General features: G+C 34.8%; 1 protein-coding gene across 2 annotated transcripts in view; it reads right to left on the minus strand.

The window, feature by feature from the left end:
* The window catches only part of LOC138701185 (dnaJ homolog subfamily B member 6-B-like), a 461,685-nt gene that overhangs the window by 383,442 nt on the left and 57,889 nt on the right, over positions 1–20,354 (minus strand). The gene's annotated exons all lie outside the window — the stretch shown is intronic.

The raw sequence follows: 20,354 nt of genomic DNA on the forward strand, positions 1-20,354 counted from the left end.
TATGCCCAACCAACATCTACATAAACGATTCACATATTTCCGGGTAGGTGAATCTAATCAGGACGCGAAGTCTAAAAACAAATTTGCTGTTGAAGTTGTTGTTCGCACTAAGAAGAAACTATCAGGTAGAAAAATAATACAATGTAAAGTAATGACAAAGATTATTTTCTCACTCTTCTATACATAGCGATATAGCTGTAAGAGATATAGGCCTACAACTAGCATCGGTCTGTTTTTTTCAGAGCCTGTTGGTAATTTGCTGGATTGTGTTTGCAAGCGGTGGGTTATATACGTCTATTTGATATTGCTTTTATTTATGTTTACTTAATTATTAGTCTTCTTACTTTATTAATACTTAAATTGCAACAGCGAAATAAATATACTCCTATGAAGAACACATCTATGCAACGAATATTGGAAACGTATAGTTGCTCTATTTCATTTCGAAAATTGTTTCCATAGTAACATTAGAACAATGCATTTAGGTTACAATGATATGCAGTGTTAATGCGGAGCTTCTCCAACCGCCTCCAGTATCTCGCTGCATCTGGACTAAGAATAATAACACGCATCAAACAATAAACGCTTATATTTCAGAGCATTTACACGTATCTACAAATTTAACGCTTTTTTTAATGAATCGGTGCAACACTCCCCCAACGCACCTTTGTGCGTAATTTGATTTATGTGCTGCTACGTGTGACCTTGACTGGTGCAAGAAAATATGTTTCGAGTTGTTTCTGACCTCTGTTGGTTAGTATTAAAAGATGGTTTTCTTGCCGCTGCTTTGTGGCACAGATGTTCTAACTCATTTATAGTGCGTAACACAACTTCGGTATTCAGCGTAATGGAGGTATACCTTATTTTATTTCATGGAGTGCAGTTTCATAGAAAAGACTTTGCCGACAGACCTTCTACTGCCCCCTACTAATTGGTTGTCATAAATAAATGTCTTCCTTACTGTGACGGAAATCTTGTCTTCTCCTGTCAGTAACCAATCACAACCTTCGTTCAGAAGAATTGACAGGCTCCCGTCAAATCCACGTGGAGGCAGAGTTGTCGCATCTTTTCCGAATTCCAAGAATCCCGTCAGTTTCATTGCATAATTTCGAAGGTCACCAGGATTGTGGCAAATGTGCAATGTTGGGACGAGGGGACAGGATGGAATTGTCAGACTTGTTTGTGTAGGAAGTCATAAATCTGTAAGTGGATGTTCAAAGGAGCCACCGAACTGCACTCCTTGAAATAAAATAAGGTATACCAAGGACTGACGTTCTTCAGCTTAAGTAGTGAAGTCTCGTGGTGTGATTTGGAAATTTTATTTAGGCCTAAGTGGTTTCTAACTTTACAAAAAGAACAAGATTTGTAGAGATGAGAATGCAAATTGGCTCACATCCCAAAGACTCAAACTAATCTGATCTGCTCCGGCAAATGTGCGTAATACACCTGCAGCACGTATGCAAATGCGAAAGAGACGAAGACAACAAGAAAATGTTTTCTACTGACAACTGTCGGTCCGATGTCAGCGCAGACTATCTCCTGGTTTCCTTACGATAAATGTTCAAGGTGGGGAAGACCTTGTAAGGTCTGATATTCTCATCTGGCTTCATGAAACGCGGCCACTGGTTCAAGTTGTACTTCCTTATTGAGCAAGATTGGAAACTTGTACTTATTTTTGGAGATCCGACAGCACAGTTTACAAACGCGTACCATATACTAATCAAATCTTAATAGCCCACTATCCTATATAATAAACCTTACTCTCGGTAAATAGCACAAAATTTAGACGTAGAAATTGACTAGAAAACGTATTCCAAACCACAACACAGCACCACATTACAATTTGTATTTCGTTTTTAGGAATTTCAAAGTAATTTATTCTTCCAAATCTTTCTTTCCCCCTACTCTTCCTTCCATTTCTTCTTTTTCTTCTTCAGATGAACCTAAAAATATTAAGATATATGGATCGTATGTACGTACACAAAGTATATTCAACTTCCCATTCCTTGTGGAACTGTTATGCAGAAGCACTCGTTTCAAACAAAATGTAACATAATAGCTCGCGCAAGAAACGATTACCGAAAACCAATGGTGGCGTTGCTGTCTGTTTTGACATGTGTATGTAGTTATTAATAAGTATTTAATGAATTTCAATCTTAAGGCATATAAACTTGCAAATGTTTATTTGCTATTTAATAACAATATATGAACGTTTTCGCCGTTTAGGGCATCTTCAGATAGGCCTATAACAAAACGTATTATCTGGACCTATAATAACATATTATGCAAATAACAAGGAAAATGGAGAACAATATATGTGATACATGAAATTCATGAGCTTTATGTAGATATATCATGATACAGGATGAATATTGAGATAATCTTTGAATTTGAACTTAGACTGGACGAATGTTTTATTTTATACATATAGCTCATGTTACAATTAATATACAATGTTTAAAATTTGTCAATGATGTTAATTTTAAAATTTACAATGATGATAATAAAATATTTAAAATAATCATGGCTGAAAGTTGTCGTAAGTTACAAGATAGTATGCGTAGTTGATGTTCTTGTGTTTTGTAATTATTTCGCTTAGAGAGGCCGTTGGCATTTGAATGAATGTTGTTTGACGTTGATGACTACATTACAATTGATATACAGTGATTAAATTAGTCAATGTTAAAATTTAAATTTTATAATGAAGATAATAAAATATTTAGAGTTATCATGGCTGAGAATTGTCGTAAGTTCAAGATGGTTTTCGTAGTTGATGTTGTGTGTTTTGTAATTGTTTCACCTGAAAATAGAGATTAAGAGATAATAATAAATGCAAAATATAGACAAGTTATTTATAGAGACGCAGATAATTATTATTATAAGATTACTTGTTAAAAATGTTGTTTATGTTAAAGAATTACTGTTGGGTGTAATTAGTTGAGATATTGAATAAATGCTCGTTGATTGTGAATGTAGCGGAATGTACGATAAATTTCGTAATAGATAAATCATGAGTTGGGTATGATTTTTAATCATTCATTGAAAATTAATAGAAATTATAATATTGATCTTTCTCTTAATTTTCAATGAATGATTAAAAATCATACCCAACTCATGACTTATCTATTACGAAATTTATCGTACATTCCGCTACATTCACAATCAACGAGCATTTATTCAATCTCAACTAATTACACCCAACAGTAATTCTTTAACATAAACAACATTTTTAACAAGTAATCTTATAATAATAATTATCTGCGTCTCTATAAATAACTTGTCTATATTTTGCATTTATTATTATCTCTTAATCTCTATTTTCAGGTGAAACAATTACAAAACACACAACATCAACTACGAAAACCATCTTGAACTTACGACAATTCTCAGCCATGATAACTCTAAATATTTTATTATCTTCATTATAAAATTTAAATTTTAACATTGACTAATTTAATCACTGTATATCAATTGTAATGTAGTCATCAACGTCAAACAACATTCATTCAAATGCCAACGGCCTCTCTAAGCGAAATAATTACAAAACACAAGAACATCAACTACGCATACTATCTTGTAACTTACGACAACTTTCAGCCATGATTATTTTAAATATTTTATTATCATCATTGTAAATTTTAAAATTAACATCATTGACAAATTTTAAACATTGTATATTAATTGTAACATGAGCTATATGTATAAAATAAAACATTCGTCCAGTCTAAGTTCAAATTCAAAGATTATCTCAATATTCATCCTGTATCATGATATATCTACATAAAGCTCATGAATTTCATGTATCACATATATTGTTCTCCATTTTCCTTGTTATTTGCATAATATGTTATTATAGGTCCAGATAATACGTTTTGTTATAGGCCTATCTGAAGATGCCCTAAACGGCGAAAACGTTCATATATTGTTATTAAATAGCAAATAAACATTTGCAAGTTTATATGCCTTAAGATTGAAATTCATTAAATACTTATTAATAATTTACCAGGCATATTGATATGTTAAAATGAATTGTAAAAAAAAAAAAAAATGTGTATGTAGGCATGCCGAGGGGGGGAGAGGTACGAGCCGATGGAAGTACTGTCTCTTCCAAGAAGATGAACAGATGAGGACAACGTTGTGGAAATAAAGAACGTAGCAAAAGAAAAATTCCAAGCTAATTAAACGCGCGTATATTTACGAATGAAATAATAATATCGTGCGATACAAGACACGTATTCACATGCAATGGAACAAACTAAAGTCGTAATGTAACTATCACAACGCAAGACTGATTCTATCGATGTCATTTCTCTTCCGACTGTACTCTTGAATATCATTCAAGTTATCTCGTGACCTTTCCTCTTGCCCGCTCTTCCTTATCGCAGTGTTTGATTCACATTCCTTCCGTCGGTAATCCATTCTTGCGAGACCTATACCACGTGATTTAAATACAGTATTAGAACATCATGTTGATGTATATATTGCACTTCGTTCTAAATTATGTGGGTAGATGGGGATAAAATATACTTAAGAGCTCCGAAGAGCGAGTCTCCCATCCGTGATGATATGATTATGATGATGACAGTGGTGATGGTGATTGCGATGACAATAAATTATTATTATTATTATTATTATTAAATATTAAGTAAACAAAAGATTGCACTACACTTTTCAATATTACATTATGTGCTAATGTTTTAGTTTTTCATCTTCTACTACTATCTAAAGCTTATGGGTCTGTTCTTTTCTCGATCTAACATAAAATGTGCATACTGTAGGACTCCAGTGATACAAGGTCAGCAAGACGCTGGACAACGAAGAATCACACACTGATAACAAACTAACATTCATATATTATGTTGTGTCCCAATACATACTTGCCATCTACAGTTGTCATAGAATATCACCGAGCCTGACGACCGTTACGATAACAATTTCGATTCTTGAAAGCGGACTTGAAGGATTAGAGAACGGGTCTGGCAACATTCTGTATTAAAATAAATCCTTCACGCTGCTGAAATTAAAAACATCCGCTCACTGTCACTGACAGACTCGATTACTTCACTATACTAGAGGAGCAATAATATAAGAGCGGTGACTAGTCGATATTTTCAGTTTTAACATACACACATAACAATCCGTACTACAAATTTTGTTTCTCCTTATCTTGCCCTCCTTTGTGTCGTAGGCCAGGCTGGGACATATGTTGCGTCCACTGTATGCGACTCAATCTTTGAGTATACCACGTCAGGACTTTTTCTTATGAATATTTGGCAATTCGGTATGGTGAGTGAGATTTGGAAAATATGAAACTATTTATCTGTTACAACTGTTTCACCATCTGTTTTTACATAATTTTAATGGGAAAACTAAGTACGTACAGTCGATGTCGATCCTCCACGTCCTTTTGACCTCAAATCATTCAGTTCTCACACACAAGATTACTGGCAGAGAGGGACAGAGAGGCAGAAGAATATTAAAAGAGGCAGAAGCAACAAAAAAGTACACGACCTCCTCTACTTTTGCTGAATGCAAGCATACATACTACACAAAAAGTCGTAATAATAGGGAAATCGCAATATGTGTGAATGAGCACTAACACATTTTGACTCGGGCGTCGGTTTTGATTTATTCTCAGCACAACAGATGTCTGAGCGATTATAACGGTGCTCAATGAACAGCGATAATTACAGGACGGTGCCAAATAATAGTTTTCACACAACTTGCCTCCAGTAACGGGGTTCCAGCATTACGTAACAAAAACCTCTTACGAGATGCAACTGTCCTCCCACAGCCGAGCCATGAGAATGTCGCTCGTCCTGCACAGGAAGTCACGTCCATTGCTTCAACTTGTTTTGCCTAATCAGATTAACAATCCTCTCGCCAATCGCTTGAGTTCCTTGATATCGTGCCAATCAGCCAATTTTCAACATTTCGGACGGAAACTGCATACAGTATGTAATACGGCTGTTAAAATACTATGTACGAAGCTGGTAAGTTTTTCTTTATACAATACTTAAAGAAATTGTAGCATATTATTTTATTGTAAACTTATGAACAAATATGCAATATTTTTAGCACAAAAATTGAGAAAAGAATATTGCATATTTCTTCATAAGATTTTATTAAAATAATATGCATTAATTTCTTTGATTACTATAGTATGAATGCATATTTGCAGCTACTGGGTTCGATTTCTAGCAGATTAGTGGACATTGAGAGCTGAAGATCGCTACTTCGGGACGAATGGTAGTGTAAGACGAGTTACAACTATCACTACCAATTACGTTATCATTATATATAAACAAAATTTTAGAATAAACAATGTATTTACTTAGGGCCAGGAACATTAATATACGCCGATGACTAAGTCATATAATGCAATTTAAATGCTATTTCTAGTTTTCTGGTGTAAATACATTATTCAATAGTTCGAAATGAGGCAGTAGAACAAGTGGCCACCTTCAAATACTTGGGGTGTACTATAAGTAGTAGCACTAGTTGCTGCCAGGAAGTCAAAATGAGGATAGCGATGACAAAGGAAGCTTTTAAGGGGAGAGGATGGTATTTTTTTTAACTTTTTTCTTATTTGGTGCAAAATATTAATTTTTTGTATGTAGAGAGCTCATAGCTGTGGTAACTCAACCAAATAAAAATATTTCGAAAAAAAAATTATTTGGGGGCCCAAATTTGAAAAAAATATACCCAATGCAGGATTGTACTAAAACCGATATATCTAAACCGTTTTTAAAGATAGATTCAAAAAGTTTTTTGAAATGTATTTGCAAAAGCATGTTCTACAAACTAACAGAATTTTGATATTAGTCCCTACGTTTGTAAAATAAACAATTAAAATTTAATAACAATTTTCTGATTTCCTTTCTTGTAAACAAACGGACGTATTTTCAAAATGAAATCAATTAACAAAATTCTGTTACAGAGAAAAGTTTCCTAATAGTCTAAAGAATGTGTGTTCTAAATTTCATGCATGTATCTTTAATAGTTCAGAAATTATATCCCTTTTTGTCTGGCAATGTAGCAAAAAAATGAAGTTACTGGAAACCGATAAAAGCGGGAGTGTGATTTAAAAATCCATAGCTCAGGAAGTTTAAAAATGACGTCGCAACATCCGACAAGGGCACAAATACCCACAAAATGTTATGCAATGCATTCCACACATATCAAAGGGTATTTTAAAGAAAAAAAAAAAACATTTTTTGAAAATTTAATTTACCGGAAACAACAATAAAAGTGGGCGAGTGATTTAAAAATTCATAACGCAGGAAGTTTAAAAATGGCGACTCAACGTCCGATAACGGCACAAATACCCACAAAATGTTATGCTATGCATTCCACACATATCACAGAGTATTTAATTTTTTTTTTTTTAATTTACTCATTTTTCACCAAAAAATACCATCCTCTCCCCTTAATAGAGAAAGAAGCATCTTCTGCCGACTTCCGACAAAAGAGCTAAGGAAGAGAATAGTGAAGTGTTGTGTGTGTGGAGTATGGCATTGTAGGGGCAGAAACATGGACATTACGACGAAGAGAAGAGAAGCGACTGGAAGCACTTGAAATGTGGATATGGAGAAGAATGGACCTTGTGAAATGAACAGACACAATAAGAAATTAGGCTAAGCTGTGCTAGAAAAAGTGGGTAAAGAAAAAAAAATGCTGAAACTGATCAAGAAGAGAAAAATAATTGGCTGTATCACTGGCAAAGAAGAAACTGCCTACTAAAGCATGTACTGGATGGAATGGTGAATGGGAGAAACGTTCGGGGCAGAGGAAAATATCAGATGATATACAACATTAAGATATATGACCTATGCGAAGGCTAAGAGGAAAGCAAAAAATAGGGAAGATTGTAGAATGCTGGGTTTGCAGTGAAGAACCTGCTCGTGGGCAGAAAACTATGAATAAATATTTAGCCTACTAATGTATGATTTCAAATTTTATAATATAATCATCATCACAATCATGTACCTTTTATGAACTTATACCATCTGTTGACATGTTTCGGCCTGACTTTAGTGTCTTCACAGACTCCTTCCTTTTGGTATACATGCGCTACTTTTTTTAGTTGGTTAAGAACGTTGTAACAACTACCCGGTTATTTAGCGTCTATGGAAATTGATGATAGCGAAATTAGGTCCAGGATTTACCACATATTATTATATTTCACATTCGCCTCATTATTTGAAAAAAAAAAAAAAAAAAAAAAAAAGTCGAAAAAATATCTAGGTAATGAGCCTAAGAGAGAATCCTCCGGATCAGCAAGCAAACGCGATACCGCCTGAGCTACGTCGGTGGCTCCGCGCTACTCGATCGCTTGTTTTATGAGCTGGTAAACTCGGAATCCAAAGACAATCTCAGCAACCACCCCCGAGTGTACAGACCGATTATTTAGTCGTGACAGCTCAGCGACGCGAAAGAGGGGAAGTAATAGGAGTAGTGGGGAGATCTCCGAGTAGAGATAAGGACGAGCGGTACAGCTGAACTGTACTGGAAACACACCGCTCTGCCGCACGCGTTACTTCCGATAGCTCTAAATGCAAGCGATTGACTAACCCGAACACCCCTTGGCGCAACGTAATGGACTAGCCTGACCCAGGCGCACATTGTCGGCGACTGTCAGGACTAAATAATCGTACTGTAACTAGGTATCAAGAAGGGAACAGTTCGTTCAAAACGAGCTGTATGGTCTTTAAAAAAAAAAAAACGTTCTGTAAACCGGAGGGCATAAAAAGTAGACTATTCCGCTACAACACCCATGAATTGTGTGAGGTGATGTACTCAGAAAGTTTCCTTTTTCCTGCATTCCTTCCACATTTTCTCCATAATTCATAATCATCCATACCACCGAAGCAGTGGCAACGACAAACTACCGCAACAGCCGGAGGAGACCAACCTCTGGGGGTCTCTGAAGTGAATGTTGTATGGAGCAAGTACGATTCTAATGATAAAAAATGCAATTCATTCTTCACGAATGTTTTGCTTTGTACTTTAAATTGCGGCGTTATATCAGACAGTGGAATTGCTTGGCGACGGATGCAATAAACTACAACACAATATAAAGTAGGCAATATACCTCGTGTCTAGACGAGTTAGTAACGAGCTGAAATGTAACAATGTAATACAGCTGTCATGCATGTCAAATTATTCTTGTCTTATTGCTATACAAAATCAAATATGTTAGTCAGTTTAAGCAACCATATATGTTAGTCCGCTTACGAAACAGCACTGCAAACCATCCATTCATTTCTAGGCCTACTGAAATTCTCATTAGGCCTACATGTTTTACGTGGATTAGTCACAAGTCAGTTCATATCATGTTATGGATGATATTATTGTTAATAGCTTATTTCTTTGAACTGTTGCTTCAATTTAACTATATTATAATGTATCCAACAGAACTTTTCGTTTCCTCGTTTCTACAAATAATTTAATTTTAAGTAGTAATAGCTCAGCAGCAGCAGTAGTAGTACAGACGTGGACAAATTATTAACAAAATTGACGATTTTTATGATAATTCTGTTTACAAAATTTGACTTTTCAATTTAGACTACAGTTGACAATTTTGCATATTTCTATCATTGCAATAGATAGAAATATGCAAAAATGTCGACTGTAGTTTAAATTGAAGAGTCAAATTTTGTAAACATTTATAATACAAATCTTCATATTTTGCTAATAATTTCTAAATATGCAAAAGTGTCAACTGCAGTTTAAATTGAAGAGTCAAATTTTGTAAAAAATATAAATTAAAAATCTTCAGTTTTGCTAATAATTTGGAAATATCCAAAATGTAAACTGTATTCCAAATTGAAGAGTCAAATTTTGTAAAAATATATAATAAAAATCTTCAGTTTTGCTAATAATTTGTAAATATGCAAAAATATCAAATGTAGTCCAAATTGAAGAGTCAAATTTTGTAAAAAAATATACAATACAAATCTTCAATTTTGCTAATAATTTCGAAATACGCAAAAATGTCAACTGTAGTCTAAGCTGAAGAATCATATTTTGTAAAAATATGTAATGAAAATCTTCACTTTTGCTAATAATTTGTCCACGTCTGTAATAGTAGTAGCAGCAGCAACAGCAACAATTTTGTGAGTTATTCAGGCTAATAGGCCGTGGTCTACTGACGATGTTAAGAAAGACGTTTCGTCTACTGCGTCGGTAGACATCATCAGTAGCGATGCACTCTATAAACAATGAAACAGTTTCAACCGCAAAGAAGTCTTTTGCACCTTCACATTTGTTCAGGAAACAAAAGTCCTTCGTGCATTCGCATTTGTTCTAGGAGCAGTTGAGTATGAAGATGGCCGCTGCTAACCAAGATATGGAGAACGACAGAGATTTTCATAGTGACAAATCGGAGGTTATAAGTGAAACAGACATTGACGATTCGGATTATCGGCCAGAAGATATGCAGGAGACAGAAAGCAGTAGGAGGTGAGTCAAAATATCATATAACATGATTCCGCAAACTGCTAGAAGTTTCGCCGTTATTGTCAGATGTTTGCCGTTGACCCTAGGGCAGTAGGTAGCATCTTTGTTGCACGCATGTCGAAATGTATGATGAGAATTTTGTATAAATATAAAGTACAAATTTACAAACACAAACATGTTTCTGGATCTGTACTGTTTCTGGGATTTTAGCAAATAAAAACCATCACACACAATTTGTATTAATTTATTTCTTTACAAATGGTCCTATTTAAAACGTAGAATCCCAATCGAGGATTTATTATTTTACCTATTCTGACAATATACAGACGTGGACAAATATTAGCAAAATTGAAGATTTTTATTATATATTTTTACAAAATAGGATTCTTTAATTTAGACTACAGTTGACATTTTGTGTATTTCCAAATAATTAGCCAAATTGAAGATTTGTATTGTATATTTTTCAAAATTTAGTTCTTCAATTTGGACTATATTTGATATTTTTGCATATTTGCAAATTATTAGCAAAACTGAAGGTTTTTATTGTATACTTTTACAAAATTCGATTCTTCAATTTGGACTACAGTTGACATTTTGGATATTTCAAAATTATTAGCAAAACTGAAGGTTTTTGTTTTATATTTTTACAAAATTTGGTTCTTCAATGCAGTTGACATTTTTGCTAATTTATAAATTATTAGCTAAATTGAAGATTTTTATTATATATTTTTACAAAACTTGACTCTTCAATTTAAACTATAGTTGACATTTTTGCATATTTCTGTCTACTGTAATGATGGAAATATGCAAAATTATCAACTGTAATTTAAATTGAAAAGTCAAATTTTGTAAACAGAATTATCATAAAAATCGTCAATTTTGTTAATAATTTGTCCACGTCTGTATTTGTGTACAACAATAAGCAACCATTAGGAAACATACACAATAAATCAAAACAGCATCCACAATTTTTTTATTCTTCCTGTCAAATTACTGAAAATGGACTTATCTCGTTTTGGGAGAAAGCTCTTTAATTATTCCGCGCCTTGTAAAGACCGTCAATTATTCTTTAATGAAAAAAAGAACCTTCCCTGCCAGTGTAAGCATCCGACAGAAAGGTATGAAACCTTACATTAATTCCGCAACAAAATACAGAAATAAGACTGCATTATAACTGGACATCGGAAGTTAAGGCACTAAAAACAACAAAAATAGGGCAATAAAAGGCATTGACATTATATTGAATCATTCATAGTTCATAAAGTAAACATCCATAAGACTATAAGTAACTTAAAGTGTACTGGAAAAAATAGTTTCTCTTGTCTATGGACTTGTTTCACTTGTACTTATGAATCCAAAACTTCACGTCGTTATTTGAGTTACAATAAACAACAAGCAACTTTTCAAGTTTAACACACAAACTTCTGTAACGTTCATTGGACAAAATCAGTTTATATACTGAAAAAGTTCTCTCAACGTATACTGATGTGACTGGAGCATACTTAAACAGTGCCAACCTGGCTACATAACAATCGTTCAATTAGTAGTGAAAGCAGGAAATTCTGCTACCCACTGACGATATAAAGAAGTTTCCGATGTTTTCAATTTTGGAATTTTTCACCATACAACAGTACCCTCACAAAGACAATCCTAGAACTGACTGCACACTTCGTGTTCTCAACACAGTGCTGGAGTCAGAAGGACAAGGTCGATTCCGGAGTAAGCAAAACAACGATGCTGCATTGCAACAGTGTCTCCCATATCTATGACTACTATAAGAACTGCAATTTCCTTAGTTTCGAACGCAGAAATAAATCCAGTATTGTTGATTGAATAGTCATTATATGACTATTATATTATAAAGAAAAAGGCAAAAAAAGAGCATATAAAAGCAAAAAAAAAAAAAAGCATATTAAAGCAAAATAGGCATAAACGGCAAAAAAGGCAAGGTCAAACTTCATCAGAATACTTCATTTTTCATGATTCGTGCACATTTACTAAAAGTCTTTAAATATGAACATTCAAATAAAATAGGTATTTTCCTAAACATTCGATGTCTAATTATGAGAGACCGGAAGTTTAGGCATTATGAATCATTAAAATAGGCAGGCAAAAAGGCATCATAATAGCTAAAATAGGCAGGCAAAAAGGCATTATAAATAGCTAAAATACGCAATAAAAGGCAATTACAAAAACCTTGCACTAGACCCACAACCTTGCACATTACACAAAAGGATTTCGGTAGCAAGAAAAGCTTTACTTAAGTCGAATGCAAATTTAGATTTTCGACTCGATGTTGCAATTACTGATGGAAGCAAAGAAATCTTCTTCCCAGTAGCCTTGAAAAGTGCATTTTTGTGTTTGGTTGTACTGATATGTTGCGATATGAAATATTTCTTTTCGTAGTTCACTGACTGCTCACGTATTTTGCATGTAAGTAGCTATTTTACCGTAGTACAAAATACGTCGGATCCAAAAGTATTAACGTAACTTTACTACGTAAAATAACACTGAATTTCGGAATCTTGCTGCTAGCTACAACAACGCAATGAAAACTGAAAGAAAAATAACGTTAGATCCGCACTCATTGTTGCCTTGTCAAATAAACACAAGGATAATTAAAATGCTTACTGTTATACATGTTTGCACGGCAGCACTCACTGTTGCAAAGAGAATATGAACTGACTGAAAGACAATAATATACATTCGGTGAAGTCACTTTCATTGTAGCAGTTATAGAAATAAATTAAAATATACCTGTAGACAATTTTTAATAACAAATTAATAAATAATAGATAAATAATCAAATAAAGGCAAAAAAGCATTTATTTTGTAAATTAGGCATTTATATTTAAAAAGGCAGAAAAGGGCAACGTAAAACTGTGACGTTTCAATCACAAAGTTATAATTCGTACAGATTTACTTTCAAAATGAAGATAGATTTAACACATTTAAAAAGTCATTCTGCCAAAGTTCCAGTCTCTGCTAATTATAACAAACAGATTCCATCCAGTAGTTCAGAACATAAAGACAAGTGGTGCAATACCGAGACAACACGTGGCTCTGAGACGTGACGCATGCTAATCAGTCGGAGACCAGAGGGAAGGTGAACATCGCCGGAAACCACTGTCTGCCTTATGAATGGACGGAGATGACAACTAAAAATAGTCGGTAATAAGGAATATGACGTGCAGAGAATGATGCTATGCCATTATAATCTACGAAGAACAAAAAACTAATGTTACAGGCAAAATTACTTCTTAGACGTTTGCCAGCACATGCAACATTTCAATAATTACAGACGCTGTTTTCTTCTCAAATAGCTTACAGCAGTATGTAAAGTAATGCAGAACTTAATTATAGGTTCATTTTAAAGCAGCTGCTAAGTCATGCTTATTTTATTGGATTATGGTTAACGTCGTTACAACTTCTATCCGATTTACTATTACATAACTAAGCAGGGGATGAGTGACCGTCGTAAATTCAGAGTTCTACATTTAAGCATCCATTTGAACTACAGACATCGGAGAAACAATGAAATAGGATTACATGGGAAACCCAAGTACGACAATTAAGAGAAGGATGAAGCCTGAAACGACCAAAAATTACATTTTTCTCTTTTAGTTCAATAAAATTTGCCGCTATTTTCTTAATCAGAATATATACAGTTTATTTAAAGTTATACTTATTACCAGGGAGCAAAACTTGTTGCCCGATGGGATAGAGCAGTCATGTCAATTGATACCCATAGGAGCAAGCGCGCGCTTTAGAGCTCAGGAGAGCCTGAGCGCTTTACAACGAAAAGGAAAGAGACAGACGAAAGAAGTAGTATATGCCGCTTGGTCGAGTATGTTCAGGGATGGCCAGCACTGATTCAATAGATAAAGGGAAGAGAACTTATTAAAACTGTATCCATGGTAATTTTTAAATCTGTATGAGAAGTTTCAGTGCATGATAAGAATTAAAGTTTTAATTTTAATGCTCATTTTTCACAAGTTTAATTTTTTTATTCAAAATAAATATTTTCTCAACTATTTTAATAGAAAAGTGAAATTTTCAGATGTAGGTCTATTTATTTAGTAGCCTTACAGAATGTTTTCGTAAATCTAATATACCGTAAAGACGTATTACTGAAGATCATCATCATCATCATCATCATCATCTGTGGTCATACAGCCCTTTTAGTTTAGCCTTGACCTCCTTAAGAATTGCCGCCCAATCTTCCCTCTCTAGGGCTCTCCGTCTCCATCTCTTAATTCCTGCTTTAACTAGATCATCCTGAACATCATCCAACCATCGTAGTTTAGGTCTTCCTGTTCTTCTTTTACCACTTAGCGTGGCATCTAGTAATCTTTTAGGAATATTATTATTGTCCATTCTGATAATGCGGCCCAGCCACTCCAGCCGTCTAATTTTTATATCAGTGACAATACTTGAATCTTTATATAGTTTTTGTAGTTCAGAATTGGTCCTAATTCTCCACTCTCCCTTATCATAAATAGGGCCATAAATTTTTCTTAAAATTTTCCTTTCCCACGTATTTAAGATGATTATTGCTCGTTCAGGTAGAGTCCAGGTTTCGCTTCCAAAAGTCACTATAGGTTTAATAATTGTTTTATAAATCCTCACCTTCATTTTTTTGGAGATATATCTGGTTCTTATAATTTTATCTAATGCTCTGAGGCTTCGATTGCCAATGGCTATTTTATCCTTGATCTCAGTTAATATGTTGTTATCCTCGGTGACTATCGAGCCGAGATATCGGAACCTTGACACTTTCTCAAAAGTAACCTCATTTAAGACAACAGTTTTTACAGTATTGTCTCTCGTGGTTATGTTATTCATATACTTTGTCTTTGTTCTGTTTATTTTGAAAATATTCGCATGGAAATTGTTTGTAAGGAAATTAATTAACAAAGCAACTACTGTTACGACATAAGCAAAAGATACGTGCCTATGTGTTGTAAAAATGTCAGCACTATAGCTTCAGCACATTTCGAGAAAATAATTTAATATTCTGATGATAGGAAGTTGCTCGCCAATATCACCTTAAAAGCATAATGCAGTAAGAGTTTTGTTATGGAATATTAGTTACACTTAAAACATATACAGCACCTAGGTAACTTTGCTTAGTACTGTAATATTGCTTTGATTAGTTTATTGATTACTTTTATAAGGCTAAAAGTACCATCAATATCAATTCTAACTTCTCATGTCATACTCAGTCTCTTTTTTGGGAATATCGCTTTCTTTATGAATGATGTGTTTCATCCATTTAGTACAGTATAGCTGTACTACTATGGAATTTATGTGAATATTCCTTCTTAATTCTTTATTATGTTATTAAATTTTAAAACACAACTGCAATATTAAGAAATTGGTGTTAGTACTTTTGTTTTACAGGCAATGTAGATAATATCAAACAGAAAGAAGCCATATAAAAATGACATAAAATTTCACGTTCCGTTTGAAGTAGGTACACCACTGTTTCTTAATCCAACAGGCTGCTTATTCATATACACAATCCTTCTTCTTTCCATACTTAGCGCTTGATGCCTGCGCACGACGTCAAGGTCAGAAAAATGCGCTTGCTTTGACATCACTGGGATAGAGGCAAGTGGTTTCAGGTTAACTGTGTTCTAGAGTCCCTCTACTGTGTACAATAGAAGGCGGCGTGGGTCGTGTCCCGTTGAACTACTATGCCTCAGTTGTTCGCTGTTTACTTTCTTTGTGTTGCAGTCGACGAGTAACTTTTTAATCGGTTATTTTACGACGCTTTATCAACTGCGTGGAACGAGCGGGCCCGGATTTATATCCTAGTTGGGACAAGTTACCTGGTTGGGGTTTTTTACGAGATTTTCCCTCAACAAATTGAAGCCGAATTGCTGGGAAACTGTCGGCGTTGGACCTTGGATTCATTTTGTCATCATCCATTCACATATCATCATCCATACCATAGCCCGGGTTAAATTCACTGTGCGGTATGTTGTACAAGAGCGCGACAATTCGGCTACCCAATCATTCACAAAATTGGAGTGGTAAGCACAATAAGCCTCAGGCTGCAGTGCAAGCCTTCAGGTCCCTCATCCGTACAAGAGAAAAAAATTCATTTCAACACCTTCTAATCACTAAATTGTGCACAAATATGCCTGGGTTAAATCTCAAAACTCTCCGCAGTGCATATGAAGAGAAGACATATGCTACTGTCGATAGTGATTCGTCTGTAGGATGAGGACGTTAAGCCTGGCGGCCCCCTTGGTGCTATTCGACAGGAGTAGACTACGTGCCGGCACCGGGTTTCCTCATCATCATCATCTTCACCCATTCTCTACGCTACACTTACACATACACTCACCCTAGTACACGACATAACTCTTCACAGATACCCATCATGCATTATATGGCCAGCTGAAGTGGTATGCAACTTGAAAATGGGTCCTGCCAACTATCCGCAATATGCGGAACCCGAATCACGCAAGTGAAGTGGGTCGGCATTAGACACACACACACACATTTCCGAGATTTATGTTGGCAGGAACTTTCGGAGTTTTCATTATTCGCTAATATGGGAAGGCTAATTTGGTTTTCTTAAGATGTAGGCCTATACTACTACTATGGCCTAACAGCCCAATGTTGGGCCCTAGCCTCCTCTAGCTTCTTCCTCCATTTTTCCCTATCCATCGCCATCCTTCTCCATGCCGCGCTTCCGAAGAAGAGTCTGGAGTCAGTCGTAACTGCATCAGTCCACCTATCTTTAGGTCTTCCAACAGGTCTCCTTCCATAAATCTTCCCTTCCAAAATTTTCTTTGGTATTCTCTGCTCTTCCATTCTGTAAACATGCTCCGCCCATTCCAGTCTCCTCAGCTTGATATGTGTGACTATATCTATCGATTCACGTAGTTCATATAGTTCCTGGTTGTATCGTATTCTCCATTGTTGATTCTCTTGTATAGGACCGAATATTCTTTTGAGTATCTTCCGTTCGAACCTCCCCAATATACCTTCTGTTTTCCTTGTTAATGTCCATGTCTCACACCCATAACATAATATACTCCTAATTATAGTGTTGTACATTCTTAGTTTATTTTTCTTATGACTTTAAAATCCCCAAAAGTGAGAAATATGTTCTATTTGCGGCTGTAATTCTATTTTTAATGTCCATTAAAACATCATGTTTATTATGTAGGTCTATATTAAGTTTCAATTTCTTTAATATTCATAACAGTATCTATAACAGACTTTCCATACTCCTTTTCAGAATCTGATAAAATTGAAGAGTCATACGTAAATAAATATGAAAGTAAATAATTTCTTCCATTACATTACTTTGTACTTAGAAAGGCAGATAAAACTTGCAATGTTTAATTAGAAAGCCAAATTATGCAATCACTCTCACAAAACGAGAAAAATCTGCCTACACATATTATACATACCTAAAGACAAAAAAAAACATTAAGGTCTGTTTATGTGAACTTGTTATTATTAACTTAAACAAACGAGAAAGGATATCGACAAACTTGCTCAGTGTGTCTAGGTTAGATCATTCTCCTTGCAAAGTCATTAGGAGCAGAAAGAGAAATAAGATACACTGTATCTGTAATCCCGTAACTTCTTTCTTATAAGGAAAGATCGTGGGTGAACTAGAGTCTAGTGTTCTGTGTCCATGTGCTTAACACATTTTCCACACGAGTTAACATTAATTAAATTAACTAAGAAAGAAAACTATTAAAATTTCATTACTGCTCAACATGGGTCGTACGTGCCACCTTTCGTTCTGAAGCGAAAGTACAATTAATGTGTTTTCTATTTCACGTAAGAATAACAAGGGCGATGACGACTATCCCACACAAACAGCTCTGCGATGAAAGCAGCACACGCGGATATTGCGAGATGGCTTCACGCCACAGAACTTTTATTACAACTCTACTGACTTTGCTTCTGCAATAGTATCCTGTATCACAGATTCTTTACTCCATATCACACTATTTTACGCCGATAATCAAGATATTCTATAATTTACTGAGGATGAGATTTTTGCAAGATATAATTCGACGGCACCTACAAAGTAAATTCCCAATACAGGAATAAGAACACAACTAAGAATGTGTAATCTGCTGAGAGAATACTGGACCATCAGCGTCAATACACGAACATGCATTTCGGATGGTGCAGGATGAAGCACCACGAGTTGTATTTGATCATACCTCACACGGTTCCCATAGTTGTGGACGTCCAGAAATGCGATAGCGAGATCAATTTAGATTAAAAATAATGTTGCAGCCGTAACTAATGAGCAGAGAGACTAGATTTCCTGCCAAACACACAAGCGCGTTGTGGATTCCAATTAAAAATATCGACAAGTTCATATATAGTAACTAAAGACAGTGATGAAGTAGGTTTTCTCAGGATATTCCCATTTCCTCTGACGTCCATCCACCATTTCCCGCTAATTTACGTGGTTATATTTCACTTCAACAAGATTTCATCAAATGTAAAACAGGATAAGAAAAAGGCGGTTATTCAAGAATATTCGAAAAGTTGAGAGATTTTTTAAAAAGTAAACATGAAAACCCTAAGTCATGGAAGCCATTAAGACTGGTTCACAATAAACCGGGAACGAGAACCATAATGAAAACGAGAAGCAGAGGACGTGAATATGAAAATTTTTTATTCACAATAAACCGAGAACGTAGACGACTATGCATATCGATATGTATGTCAATAACGATATGTAAAGTCGATATTACGCATTCTGATGTTATTTGTGTATAATTGACCAATGGCGTTATCTCATGAGTACAAGGCAGGCAATATAAACACAGATTAACCAACTTCGAAATTTCAACTGAAACATTTCATTAGGTACGGTACTATAAATATGCCCATGCATCTTTATTATCACAACCTATTTTAATTCTACCATGACGTAAAATAATTAGAGAAGAAACATTTGTAATAGAACAAAAATGAACATAACAGTAGTTATGTAGTGTGTAATACAACCAATACAGTAATAAAATATGATTCGCTTCCGATCGGTGATCAAAGATGCAGCTATTGAAAGCCACGTATTCTCCTTCATTTTCTCATCTTTATACGAGGCCCCTTATCGTAAACGTAAGGATTTTCCTCAACAATCAATATTAGAATCTCATCAAATAAAACTTGCTCCATGATGCACAGCACAGAACAAAATAATGCATAGGTTATGTCACGGTCTTCTTGCTACAAAATATACGACTACAAAATACACGACGACAAAATAGCTTTTAGATGGCAATAGAATGAATCTAGTGGGCTGTGATCGGAAACGTGAACGCCAAAGTTGAAACTTGGCCAACTCTCCGTTCCCGATCTCGGGCTGCGGCAAGCTTTTCGTTAATTGTGAAGGCTCACGTTTAAATGTACACATTTTAACAATTTTACCGTTTTCGTTTTCGTTCCGATTCTCGTTTCCGGTTTATTGTGAACCAGCCTTTAAGGCTGGTTCACAATAAACCGGGAACGAGAACCATAATGAAAACGAGAAGCCGAGGACGTCAATACGAAAATTTTTTATTCACAATAAACCGAGAACGTAGACGACTATGCATATCGATATGTATGTCAATAACGATATGTAAAGTCGATATTACACATTCTGATGTTATTTGTATATAATTGACCAATGGCGTTCTCTCATGAGTACAAGGCAGCCAACATAAACACAAGTTAACCAACTTCGAAATTTCAACTGAAAAAATTCATTAGGTACGGTACTTAAATATGCCCATGCATCTTTATTATCACAACCTATTTTAAGTCTACCATAACGTAAAATAATTAGATAAGAAACATTTGCAATAGAATAAAAATGAACACAACAGTAGTTATTGAATTGAAGCATGAATATG

The sequence above is a fragment of the Periplaneta americana genome, chromosome 6, assembly GCF_040183065.1.
Source record: "Periplaneta americana isolate PAMFEO1 chromosome 6, P.americana_PAMFEO1_priV1, whole genome shotgun sequence".
Classification (NCBI taxonomy): domain Eukaryota; kingdom Metazoa; phylum Arthropoda; class Insecta; order Blattodea; family Blattidae; genus Periplaneta; species Periplaneta americana.